Source organism: Hylobates moloch, unplaced genomic scaffold (assembly GCF_009828535.3).
Source record: "Hylobates moloch isolate HMO894 unplaced genomic scaffold, HMol_V3 SCAFFOLD_20, whole genome shotgun sequence".
Lineage (NCBI taxonomy): Eukaryota > Metazoa > Chordata > Mammalia > Primates > Hylobatidae > Hylobates > Hylobates moloch.
This window is the reverse complement of record NW_026652295.1, coordinates 44,565,983-44,578,288: the sequence shown is the minus strand read 5'-3', so window position 1 is coordinate 44,578,288 and position 12,306 is coordinate 44,565,983. Positions and strand designations below refer to the sequence as shown.

Genomic DNA, 12,306 nt, shown 5'->3' with positions numbered 1-12,306 from the left:
GCTCTCCTGCCTGGAGAATTCTGAAGTCTTCCACTGCCACTTATTTCCACACATACAAATTCTATCCATCTCTTACAGGCCATTTCTTCCTTGACCACCCCCCTATACTAACACACACACACACACACACACACACACACACACACACACACACACACAACACACACACACACACACACACACACACACACACACACACACACACATACACACACACACACACACATACTCTCTGATGACACATTATTCTGAAATATATTCATAATATTTTAAATAGTAAGAGGAATTGGAGATTGAAGCTCAATAGAAGAAGGGTATTTGGTAGGGGAGTAGTCAAGAAAGACTTCTGGGAAGAAATTTGTATAATTTTTATTTTGGCATCCCTGTTTCATTACATTATGGAGGATCTTAATACATATGTTCAGTGTGCATTTGTTGCTTTGGTTGAAGGATAACTTTGAAGAAAAGAACAAATTCACCAAAAGGTAGTGTGTGGGAGGGGAGGACTGTTCTCTCAAGGTTGTCTCGTTCATTTCATCACCAAGTGAGCCCTTTCCAAAGTGTAGGCATCTGCATGCCACACAGTTGGCACTCAATAATGAATATGTGAGCAAAACACAAAAATGACACCATTACTGCCCTTGAAGTTCTTGTAATCCAGTTAATGACGGCACATTTGCCCTCACTAACAACACTGTTATGGGAGCACAGCAGAAGGATGTCTAAACCTTAATGGGATTCAGGACAGATTTCTTGGATTTGAGATGTGAGCTAGGACTTGAGAGACAATTAGAAAGTTATCTGCAGGAAAAGGCTGCTACTGGCAGAAGAAAGAGCAAATGAGAAGGCTTGCAGGCACAGAATAACCTGCCTTTGGGAACCTGTAAAGAGAAGTTTGGCTGGAATATAGGCAACAAAAGCAAAGGAGAGGTATGAGATTAGTGGGGTGGGTGATGGCCATTGTATGAAGGGCCTTTAATGCCAAGCAGAGCCTTATTCTAAAAGCTATGGGGAGCCACTAAAGAATTTTATATAGAGGAATGGTATAATCAGAATTTTCTCTTTTGCTTTATTTATTTATTTATTTAAGACAGAGGCTCACTATATTGCCAAGGCTGGTCTCAAACTCCTGAACTCAAGCAATCCTCCCACCTTGGCCTCCCAAAGTGCTGGGATCACAAGCATGAGCTACTGCATCCAGCCCAGAATTTTCTCTTTTAGAAAGACCTCTCTAGCAGCAGGCTTCCAAGGTTGATTCTTGGGTGGCCAGACAGAGAACAGGGAGAGCAAGTGCAGTCATAGGGAAAGCCACAAAATTGATGGCAGGATGAACAGGGGGCTGATGGGAGACGTAATGAAAGATCCAGGGAACATAGGGCTTGTTGAGTAGTGGGATGTGGAAGTGAGGGAGAAGGAAGAGATCAGGATAACATTTAGGTTGCCTGCTTAAGCAAATGGGTAGAGGGGGCCATTTGTTGTGATAGGATGAGTGGCAGATTTAGAGGCCCCAGCTTAAAAAAAAAAAAAAAAAAATGGCTTCTGGGCCATTACATGGAAGACACCTGTTGGAAATCTCAGCAAAACAATTGAATATGGGGTGTGGAGGCCTGGAGATGGGTTTGTCTAAAAGACAGTAGAGGTGTGTTGGGAGAAGAGGAGAAAGGAACCAGATAGGAGGGGCTTACCTACTCTGTGTGTGAGCTTCTGATGTTTTCAATAGTCACTGGCGTCTTTATCCTTTGCTCACTGTCTCTCTGAGCTCCAGCTAGTGGTGCAGGATCCCCAAAGGGAAGGATTGAAGGCAATTACACAGTTGATTTCCTCCTTAGAATTATTTAACTTATCATGTTGTTAAAAAGAAATTTTGTGGTTAATTTGGGCTCTACATTTTAAATAGATAATAACATCAATAAAATCAAGATAGTTTAATTAGAGTTTATTTCATAGGAGACATTTTGCTGACATTCCTATAATTGCTCTTTACAATCTTTGAAGATTATATACAGATACAAGTATAGATATAAATATATAGATAGATGTAGACATGGATATAATATACTTGGTTCTGGATATAGGGAGATTTGGATGTACAGCTAATAAGCCAAATACAGGCATATAAACAAAATGTTTATCTTCCAATCTGGGATAAATAATAGCTCACACACACTTGCTGTGCTCAGCACCTTTTAAAGTGATATAAATATACTAATTAACAGCCAGGATACCCCTATGAGGTAGATACTGTCATTATTTCTATTTTATAGATAAGGAAACTGAGGCATCAGTGGGTAAGTACATTGTTCAAGGTTGCACAGCTGGGACCAGCATTTAAACTAGGTAGTGAAGCTCTAGAGTTTGCTAGTAACATAACTTTATACTGCCTCTTCTTACCTGTATCTTATAGATAAATGAATATTTAAATGAATTTAAAGTAAAATTCCTGTCCTCTTGTGAGACTGGATAAGCTGTGTAAGAGAGGCTGTGCATTTCATCAATTACACATGCACAATTAGAGCCTATATCTAATCAAGGCTGATGACAGCCACAGACGTTTGTACAGATTAATGATCAGAGAAGAGGAATTGATGGGCCAGAGAAGGTTGAAGCTGTCAGCTTTTAGGAAATGCCCTCAGTCAAGGCAGCCATTGAGGTAAACTGAAATGTGGCAGCTATAAAAGGACTGTCAGATCCTTCTTTTGCATAAAAAGTATTTATTACCATGCACAGAAGCCCAATTTTGTGGCATGTAACAGAGATCTGTATTCATAACTACTCACTCAGAGGTCTTTAGTATGCCTGGTCCATCCTCCTCCCCATCCTGGGGACATGTGAGAGAGCTCCTTTCTGCTACCTCCTACATTTTCATAGACCCACTGGGAGACTTAGAAGTGTCCTGGTGCAGGTAAGAGACTTGCAGGCCTCCACAAATGGTACCTTGCTCGGCATAGCCGGGCTCCATAGCCTCTGGTGAGTGCCCAACCAGAGCAAGCCCTGGGTTCACGTGATGAGAGGGTCTCACTCACCCAAAGGATGGGCAGTCACTGCATGGAGTCAGAACAACAAGAGCCCTAGGCTTGCAAACTATGCTGCTTTTCGGTTCCTCTCTTGGTCCATTCACCTGCCCCTACTTAATGAACAGCTTCCAGGACAGGTTCCAAGCAATCCCCCGACTTGCTCCTCTTCCTCAGTCTCCACCTTGGGTACTTACAGAGTGGATTTAGGCAAGGAAAGGATGTACTCAGCCATCTATAATAGGGTGTGTTGACTTAAAATTTGCGGATTCAAGTCTCATGGCTTGTTCTGGTGATTAAACCTTTTAGGGAATTGACCCTCATCAGCTAAGAGTATAATATTTTGAATATAATAAGAAATATATTTTTTGTCTTCCTCCCTGTTTCCTGGCACACAGTTCCAAGAACCCCTGGAATCTCTTCAGTGATAAGTGTGTTTTTGTATGCTAATGAGAACACTAGGGGCCCTGGGTGGCCTCAGGATGGGGTTAGAGCTTTCAGCTTTTCAGCCTACTGTCTGACCTCTGGGAAGGGGAGAGATGCTGAAGTTAGAGTTGATCACCAATTGGCAATGATGTGATCAATTCTGCCTGTGTAAGGATGCCTTCATAAAAACCCAAAGGACAGCATTCAGGGAGTTTCCAGGTTGCTGAACATGTGGAGGTACTTAGAGCGTGGTCTAGTCCAGAGAGGAGCATGGAAGCCCAGTGCCCCTTCTCGCATCCCTTGCTCTATGCATCTCTTCCATCTGACTGTTACTGAGTTGTACTCTTTATAATAAAAGGATGAGCATAAGTAAAGTGCTTCCCTAAGTTCTGTAAGCCATTATAGCAAATGATCGAACCTGAGGAGGGGGTTGTGGGAACTTCCAATTTGTAACTACTGGGTCCGAAGCAAAGCCTGGACATGCAATTAGTGTCCAAAGTGGGGCAGTCTTGGAGTACTGAGTCCTTAACCTTTGGGATCTGGCACTATCTTCAGGCAGATAGAGTCAGAATTGAGTTAAAGCGTAAGACATCCAGTGGGTGTCTACAGAGAACTGGAGAATTGCTTGCTGTGAGAAAAACTCCATGTGTTAATGACCAGAAATGAAGTAATGTGAGAGTATAGAAAAACCAATGTTTTGTTTTTTTTTTCTGTACAGTACAGTGATAGAAACACTGTACTTGTTTTAGCTGTTCTGAAAACCTGGACTCCAGATTATTTTGTGACTGTACAGTACATACTTCACACTCTCTTGGGCATATTTCCCGGGGGTTAAATGAAGCTTCAGCTTTAGGGCCCCTCATTTGCATGGTCTTTACCAAGACTTAGTAGAGCCCTAGCATTGTGTTCATGTGGTTATGTGTTTTTGCAAAATTTGCAAAAGTTATTTCCTATTTTTGTTCTCATTCTTAAAAAACAAACCTCCAATGTTTATGCTTAGTTGTTTTTTGTGTGTTTTGTTTTTGTTTTTGTTTTGAGACAGGGTCTCACTCTGTCACCCAGGCTGAGTGCAGTGGCATGATCTTGGCTCACTGCAACCTCCACCTCCCAGGTTCAAGTGATCCTCCCACCTCAGCCTCCAGAGTGGCTGAGACCACAGGTGTGCACCACTGTGCCAGGCTAATTTTTTATATCTGTGCTTAGTTTTCTATTATTTTGCTTAAAGAAGGCTCCCCAAGGTGTGAAATCTTCAGGTTACATAATACTTGGATTCACCCCCGCTCTGCCTCCCTCATTCAAAGTTTATTCCAGTTAATAGTCCTCATACACGTTTTTGTTTGTATTGGAGGCATTTGGGTTCTTTCGTTTGTTTGTTGGCTTGGAGTTTTTTCAAGTTCTAAATGTTTAGATGATGACTAAGTAGAATCAGAGAAATGGAGATTTCCTTAACTAAAGAAAACTAAAAATATACTTTTGAATAGCAATGTTATTCAGCCACAGTGAACTTTAGGACCGCTACTGGGAAAGAAATAATAGACTGGAACATGGATCATGGAACTTGCTCCACTGAGAGAGGTGTGTGATGAGTCCATGAGGTTTTAGAACAAAGTGGCTTCTTCTAGAGTTTGCGGCTGAGTATTAGATCTTTGCCTCTCACAAGAACTCCAGGGAGAAAGGATAAAGGCTTCTATACCTTTACCAGCAAGCTGTCTTTCCTTGAAGCAGTTATATGACACAATGTATGTCTGCTTCTCTTATTAGTGAAGAAAGATTGCAGTTCCTCTTTTCACAATGATTTTTATTTAGGCACCATCAGGACCACAAATGGAACAAAGCATAATTTCATACAAGTTTGGCTGGCCTAAGAAATCCTGATAGGTTAAAGTCCAGCTGTGGGAACTCTCACATGCACGCCAGTTATGCCCATCACATAAGCAGTCTGCATCCTGTCCAGGAAGTCCTCCTGAGAGGCCCATCACATCCAGAGTGGTTCCTCAACATGGGATTTGCCCATGGCTTGTCAATAGTATCTATTGAGAAGTGATAAACCTAAAGGAGTGGTTTTACTCTTTGGCAGTTTCTAGTAGGTATTATCTGAAAGATGAGAGCCTTGTGATTTTGAGAGATGCCGAATTTCTTATTAAAGCAATTTATGCCCAAAGGGATCATAATTGTGAAAACTGAAAAATATATAAAGCATACAGCATCATTTGGAAAGCAGATAAAAGCACCATTGGACTTCCCTAGTAGCTGTTTCTTCAAGGTCAGCACTGTTCTTTTGGATTGACAAGGAAAGCTGGTTTTCTTATTCCTGTTTGGAGACTTCTCACTCCTCTGAATGTATCAGTGATATTTATGCAGTATAAGTAACTTGAACTCACTAGTTTTGGTTTTGCTAATTGGCTAGTTGTGTGACTTAGTGTACGTGATTAGCTTTTCTGGCTTTCCGTTGCTTTCTGGGTAATATGATTTGGCTCCTCGTCCCCACCCAAATCTCATCTAGAATTGTAATCCCTACATGTCGAGGGAGGGACCTATAATCCCCACCTGTCTAGTGAGGGAAGTGATTGGATCATGGGGAGAGTTTTCCCTATGCTGTTCTCATGATAGTGAGTGAGTTCTCACGAGATCTGATGGTTTCATAAGGGGCTTTTCCCCCTTCACTCTCTCTCCTTCTCCTGCTGCCATGTAAGACATGCCTGCTTCCCCTTCCACCATGATTGTTAAGTTTTCTGCGACCTGCCCAGCCATGTGGAACTGTGAGTCAATTAAACCTCTTTTCCTTATAAATTACCCAGTCTCAGGTATTTCTTTATAGCAGTGTGAGAATGGACTAATACACTGGGTTTCTCAAGGACAACAAAACTTCCAATTCTCCCTCAAAGGACTTATTGAGGATTCAGTGAGATAACATTTTAGAAGTTATGGTTTGTCTGCCACCTGTCTGATTTAGAGTTAAATTGAGGGTAGTATTTTAATATCCTAATATTTTATAAAACACTTTGGGGTTTTATATTGACCAAATAGAACATATTGAGCACTTCCTGAGTACTGAGGTCACTGCTAAAAGCTATTGATTGAAAAAAATAATAATACTTTCTTACATTCTGATTGGAAACTCTAACAGACCAATCGCTGCTTGTTTCATGTTCTGTAATTACTGAAGACAGTGCTCTCCACATGACAACATCTTTTAATGAAGATGCTGGAGAGATCCTTCTGCCTGATTTTTAGATCAGGCCCATCTTTATTCCATAGACCCTGTGAACTGTATAACTGATGAGGGTTACTCTATCCTGTTAATGTTAAGAAAGATTACAGGCAAAATGTTGGCCCACTCATTGCGATATTCAAGGATCTATGAGAAGCTTTTCAGCTTTTCGGAACAGACATCCTCCTTGGCTTCAATGTATGTTTCTACACTTGTTTCCCCCTTTTTCTCTTTGTGTTTTCTATTTTACTTTATTTTATTTTGCCATAATATATCTTTATAAGACATGTTTGAGTCTTTTTAAAAATCTGGGGAACAAATAAGAAACAAATAATTATAGTAGAGGTGAATAAGATTTAAGGAAAACCACAGTAAGCCTCTCTAAGACAGCAAGAAATACCCGTGTGCGTACATCTCAGACTACTTAAGAAAAGCAAATACATCTAAAGGTAGAAGTAGAAGCCTTAACATCCACAAATGTTCATATTTGACACTATATAATCATTTTATTTCAAATATGGCCTGAGTTCGGTCTGGATCTGTGTTTGTTATTTGGTAAGCAGCACACTCACATCTTCAGACACTCTACCTGGAACATATTTTATTTTATTTTATTTATTTTTCTTTTTTGAGACAGAATCTCGCTCTGTCACCCAGGCTGGAGTGCAGTGGTGCAATCTTGGCTCACTGCAACCTCTACCTCCTGAGTTCAAGCGATTCTCCTGCCTCAGCCTCCCGAGTAGCAAGGATTACAGGCATGTGCCACCACGCCCAGCTAATTTTTATATTTTTAGTAGAGACAGGGTTTCACTATGTCAGCTAGTCTGGTCTTGAACTCCTGACCCCAGGCAATCCTCCTGCCTCGGCCTCCCAAAGTGCTGGGATTACAGGCGTGAGCTACCGTGCCCAGCCTCCAACCCCTATTCTAACCTCTCCCACTTTCTTCTCTAGAGTCCATTATTGATTTTCTCAGAGTACCATTTGTGCTCTACAATAATCATTCCACATCCTCTCCTTACCAAGTCTTTAATTGCTCTGGGCAATGCTTATTCCCTAGCAATTACACATTGCTAGGCAGATTATTCTCCAGTTCCCCACCTCTCAAGCCCAGAATATTAGGCTTAGAATTCTCTGGCTTCCCCCTATGCTTCTAGACTGCTGTTCCATCCCTTTTTATAGATGATCTCCGTGAAGCCCCTGCCCTCCAGTTGAACTCTTTTCTTCCTGTCTGTGCTGCCATACCCTGTGGCTCTTCAGGTCACTCCTCCTGTTTCTCACGCAGCTTATCTGGCTCATGGTTGTCCCTCAACTCTGTTTCCTGTTGTCCTCTTGAGTAGGTGTTCACCGTGCAATCCTCTCACCTCGCTATTCTTTAGCCTCTATTCCCATCATCCTCACCCTGTCATCCATCACAATTCCATTCATGTGCCTCATGTTGACCCTAAGGGCATCTAACACTGAAAACCTTCTGAAACCTTAAACTTACAAAATTATCTTCTGGGTTTACAATTTTTTTGTCTTCTACTTTTCCCACTATGTCATTCCTACAAAACTTATTTTTCTAACTCATTCAGAACCTTGAAGTCTCACATCTTCCCATTCTTTCAGTTGAATGTGATACTCCTGGCTTCTCTTCTTTCCTCACAACCTCTCATAGTCGGGCATCTCATTGCCTCCTTGCGAAGCCTTTCAAGTTATTCCTTCATCTTTCTTCTCCTATCCCTCAACACACACACACACACACCTGTCTTGTACTCATCACCTTGGAATGACCCAAATATCCACTTCCTCGTCTCCTGGGGGGGAAATGGTGTAATTATATTAGGTGCTCTGTATTCTTCCCAGAGTCATCTGGTTCTGTAGGTCTGCAAGACTGCCTATATTTGTTCCCTGGGGCTGTTGTAACCAAGTGCCACAAACTGAGTGGCTTAAAACAATAAAAATTTATTACCACACAATTCTGAAGGCTAAAGTCCAAAGCCAAGGTTCAGCAGTGCCACAATACCTCTGGATCCCATAGGAGAATCCTTTTTTGCTTCTTCCTAGCTTCTGGTTGTTTGCTAGAAATATTTAGCATTCCTTGGCTTGCAGAGGTGCCACTCCACTCCACTGTCTTCACAGGACACTCTCCCTATGTTTCTCTGTCTTCACATGACTTTCTTATAAGGACACTAGTCAACTTAGATTAGGGTCCCACACCACTTCAGTACGACATCTTTTTAACTAATTACATCTTTGATGACCCTATTTCCAAACAAGGTCATGTTCTGAGGTCCTGGGGTTCAGACTTCAACATATCCTTACTATCTCTTCTCTCTCCCTCTTCGTTAGTTTCATTTTTTCAGCCAATAAGTGTTTCCCCACACTACCAAAAATCTGCTTGTGACCATGACTTCCCACGTAGTTAGCCCAGCTCCCTGGTTTTCATTGCCAAACTCTTTTTCCAGCTTTTTCTCTGCCCTTCACTCCTCCATCTGTAATTAATCTATTTCCATTACACATCTGTTCAAATAGCTTTCTCAGTAAGGTCATCAGCATCGGCCCATTTGTCAAATCCAGTGGTGTCATCTCCATCTTCACCCTATTTGACCTTCCTGCAGCATTCAATACCAGTATTATCACACTTCCTTGAAGGGCAGCTCTTTTCTGACCATTATGTTGTACACTTAAGGGTCTCACTAGACCTCCTGTCTTTCCCCAAGCCAACTGGATCCTTACTTCTGAGATCCTATTGTACAGCAGTGTTCAGTGCGTGGTTTATAGACTCATGAGGGATCCCAGTACCAGTTCCTATGTTGTCAAAACTATTTTCATAGTAATACAAAGGTATCATTTACCTTTTAAATTGTGTTGACATTTATACCCATGGTGCAAAAGCAATGGCAGTTAAAACTGCTGGTACTTTAGCATGAATCAGTGCAGTGCCACCAAATTGTGCTAGTAGTACAGTCATGTGTCGCTTAACCTCGGGAATACAGTCTGATAAATGTGTCCTTAGGTGATTTCATTGTGTGAACATGATAAGAGTACACTTACACAAATCTAGATGGTATAGCCTACTACACATCCAAGCTCTATGGTATAGCCTATTGTTCCTAGGCTACAAACCTGTACAGCATATTACTATACTGAATTCTGTAGGCAGTTGTTACACATAAGTATAAAAACATGTTATTATAATCTTGTGGGACCACAGTCAGCTATGCAGTCCATTGTTGACCAAAACTTTATTATGCAGTGCATGACTGTATTTCTATTCTTCACAGCCACACACTCACAGTTAAAAAAAGAGAAAAGAAAAAAAGCAGAAAAAGAAAGAAAATGCCAATTTTACTTAGAAATGTCCTTGATAAGGCAGTAAGTTTTATTCATTTTTTTTAACCCTTTACCCTTAAGCACACACCTTTGTAATATTCTGAGTAACAAAATGGAAAGTACACATGAGAAGCACTTCTGTGACATCCGGAAATACAATGTTTGACTGGAGGAAACATTCTAAGCTGTCCTAAGCTGCCCTTGGTACTTTTCTCATGGAACACCATTTTTACTTGAAGAAACAACTGACAGGCAAAGTATAGTTATGGACACTTTGGTATTTGGCAGACAATTTCTCAAAAATGAATGAAATGAATCTGCTACTATAAGAAAAATAACTGAAAGTGCGTGTTGCCCAATAATAAAGAATGAGCTTTCAAGCAAAAATTAAAATTTTGGAAAACTTGTATCCACCAATGTGAATTCCACAGCTTTTGAATTTCTAAAGACTTTTTGATAAGATAGACGGTAGATAGATTAAAAGTAATGGCAAAAATCGCAATTACTTTTGCACCAAACTATAGTATTAATGAATGTGATTTTTAACACTGTATTGAAATTGGTCAAGTTGGAAAAGTTATATAACTCAGGGAACCAATATTGTCTAAATGATTAATGTACAGTATTATGAAATCATTGCATGGGTTAAAATTTATTCAAAGTGAAAAATAGATAAATGGATCTTAATGAAATCATATAAAATGTTATGTGATTACACAGTATACTTTAAGAAACTACTACGTATTGAGTTTTGATGAGATATCAAGGAAGAATACTCACAATTATTTGAAGGGCTGTTAAAATACTCCACCCTTTTCCAACCACATATTTGGATGAGGCCGGTTTTTCTTCATACCCTTCAGTCAAAACAACTTGGTGCAATAGATTGAATGCAGAAGCAGATATGAGATTCCAGGTGTCTTCTATTAATTTGGAAAGTAAATAGGTTTGCAAAAAGGTAAAACAATGTCAGTCTTCTCATTAAACTTTTTCTTCTTTTGGAAAACAGTTATTTTTCATTAAAAAGTTTATGTGAACAAACAAAGGGCTTATTATTATTACTTTTAAATAGATTTATATATAAATATTTTCAAGTTTCTCAGTTTTAATTTCTAGTTCAATAAACATTGTTAAATAAAACCCACATTTGCAAAAATTCTTTAGGATCCTCAATAATTGTTAAGAGTGTAAAGAGGTCCTGAAACCAAAGAGCTTGAGATCGCTGCTGTAGAACTTTATTCAAACAGGACGCTACAAAGAGAACTAATGATCAAGGAGAAGTTAATAATTTATTGGATTTGTTGGGTAACAGAACTGGAGAAAAATGGCAGCCAGAGGACAACAAAATATTATTGTGTCCCTGGTGAGAACCTGCGCATCAAGACCACAGAAGATTTTCTGTAATGGCAGGCGGAGAATTCCTACAGCTAGTGCTTTTGGTGACACTGTTTTGCCTCAATGTACATCTGGTGGCTTCATTGTGCTGGATCTGCCTCTAACTAATTTGGTCTGGTATCCTGTTGTCTCAGCAAATGATATGTTTGTAATGTCACTAATGGAAACAAAAATAGAGAAGGCTAGCAAGTCCCTATTCTTGGACAACTGTCACCCCTACAAATAAAGTTCCCAAAAGGCATGAAAAGAGAGGACATGCTGAGTACATGTCAGCTGTTTATTATTATCATCATTGTGGACTTTAAGCCCCATATGATCCAGTGAAAACCCTCGTCCCTGAGCTCTGGGCTACACCCTAGGTTTGGTGCAAGAGCTCCTTTTGTTTTTCAGCCTAAGCCCAAAACAAGGAATATCAAAGAGTTCCATGTCAATGGCCAACTCTAACTTGGTAGGAGTTAGTGCCTGGAGCCCTCCATTGAGGATCAGTGGGAGCAAGGTGTTCTTGACGTCTGCCAATGCCTCACAAAAGAGGTAGCACATTGTCAGCACCCTCTAAGCCTAAAACCTGGACTCCTTGATTCTTTGCTCCTGATGCAGTCTCTTGAGGCCAAACCGCTCTGATAAACTGAGATGTGAAGCATAAAAATGAAATACGCAATGAAAAAGAAGGAATTAGACTCAAAGGAGAAAAGCACCTCACTTTCAAAGGCTAGCCTTAACGGCCCAAGCTTAGGCATTGGAGAGGTGATGAGAAGGTGAAACTCCCACCCTGGAAATGGAAAAACATACCAGCCACAAAGAAGACCCAAGGATTCTGTCCTTAAAAAAATATTATACTCTATATGGAAACAAGAGTTTTTAATCTCTTAATCCTCCTATTCCTGAAAACTTCCCAAACTAATCAAACTACCAGCTGTGATTTGACCAGTTCAGAGTACTCTCATTGTG

The 12,306-nt window shown here is 40.4% G+C and overlaps 1 protein-coding gene and 1 long non-coding RNA gene across 8 annotated transcripts in view; one reads left to right on the top strand and one right to left on the bottom strand.

Moving 5' to 3' along the window:
* LOC116460195 (uncharacterized) overlaps nt 1–12,306 on the bottom strand; it is a 101,508-nt gene that overhangs the window by 3,428 nt on the left and 85,774 nt on the right. For both annotated transcript variants that reach the window (XR_004245744.2, XR_004245745.2), the window contains one exon: nt 10,744–10,886. This is a non-coding gene — a long non-coding RNA (uncharacterized LOC116460195). The remainder of the gene's footprint in view (nt 1–10,743; nt 10,887–12,306) is intronic.
* Nucleotides 1–12,306, top strand: part of RCAN2 (regulator of calcineurin 2) — a 290,327-nt gene that overhangs the window by 247,536 nt on the left and 30,485 nt on the right. The window lies entirely within an intron of this gene.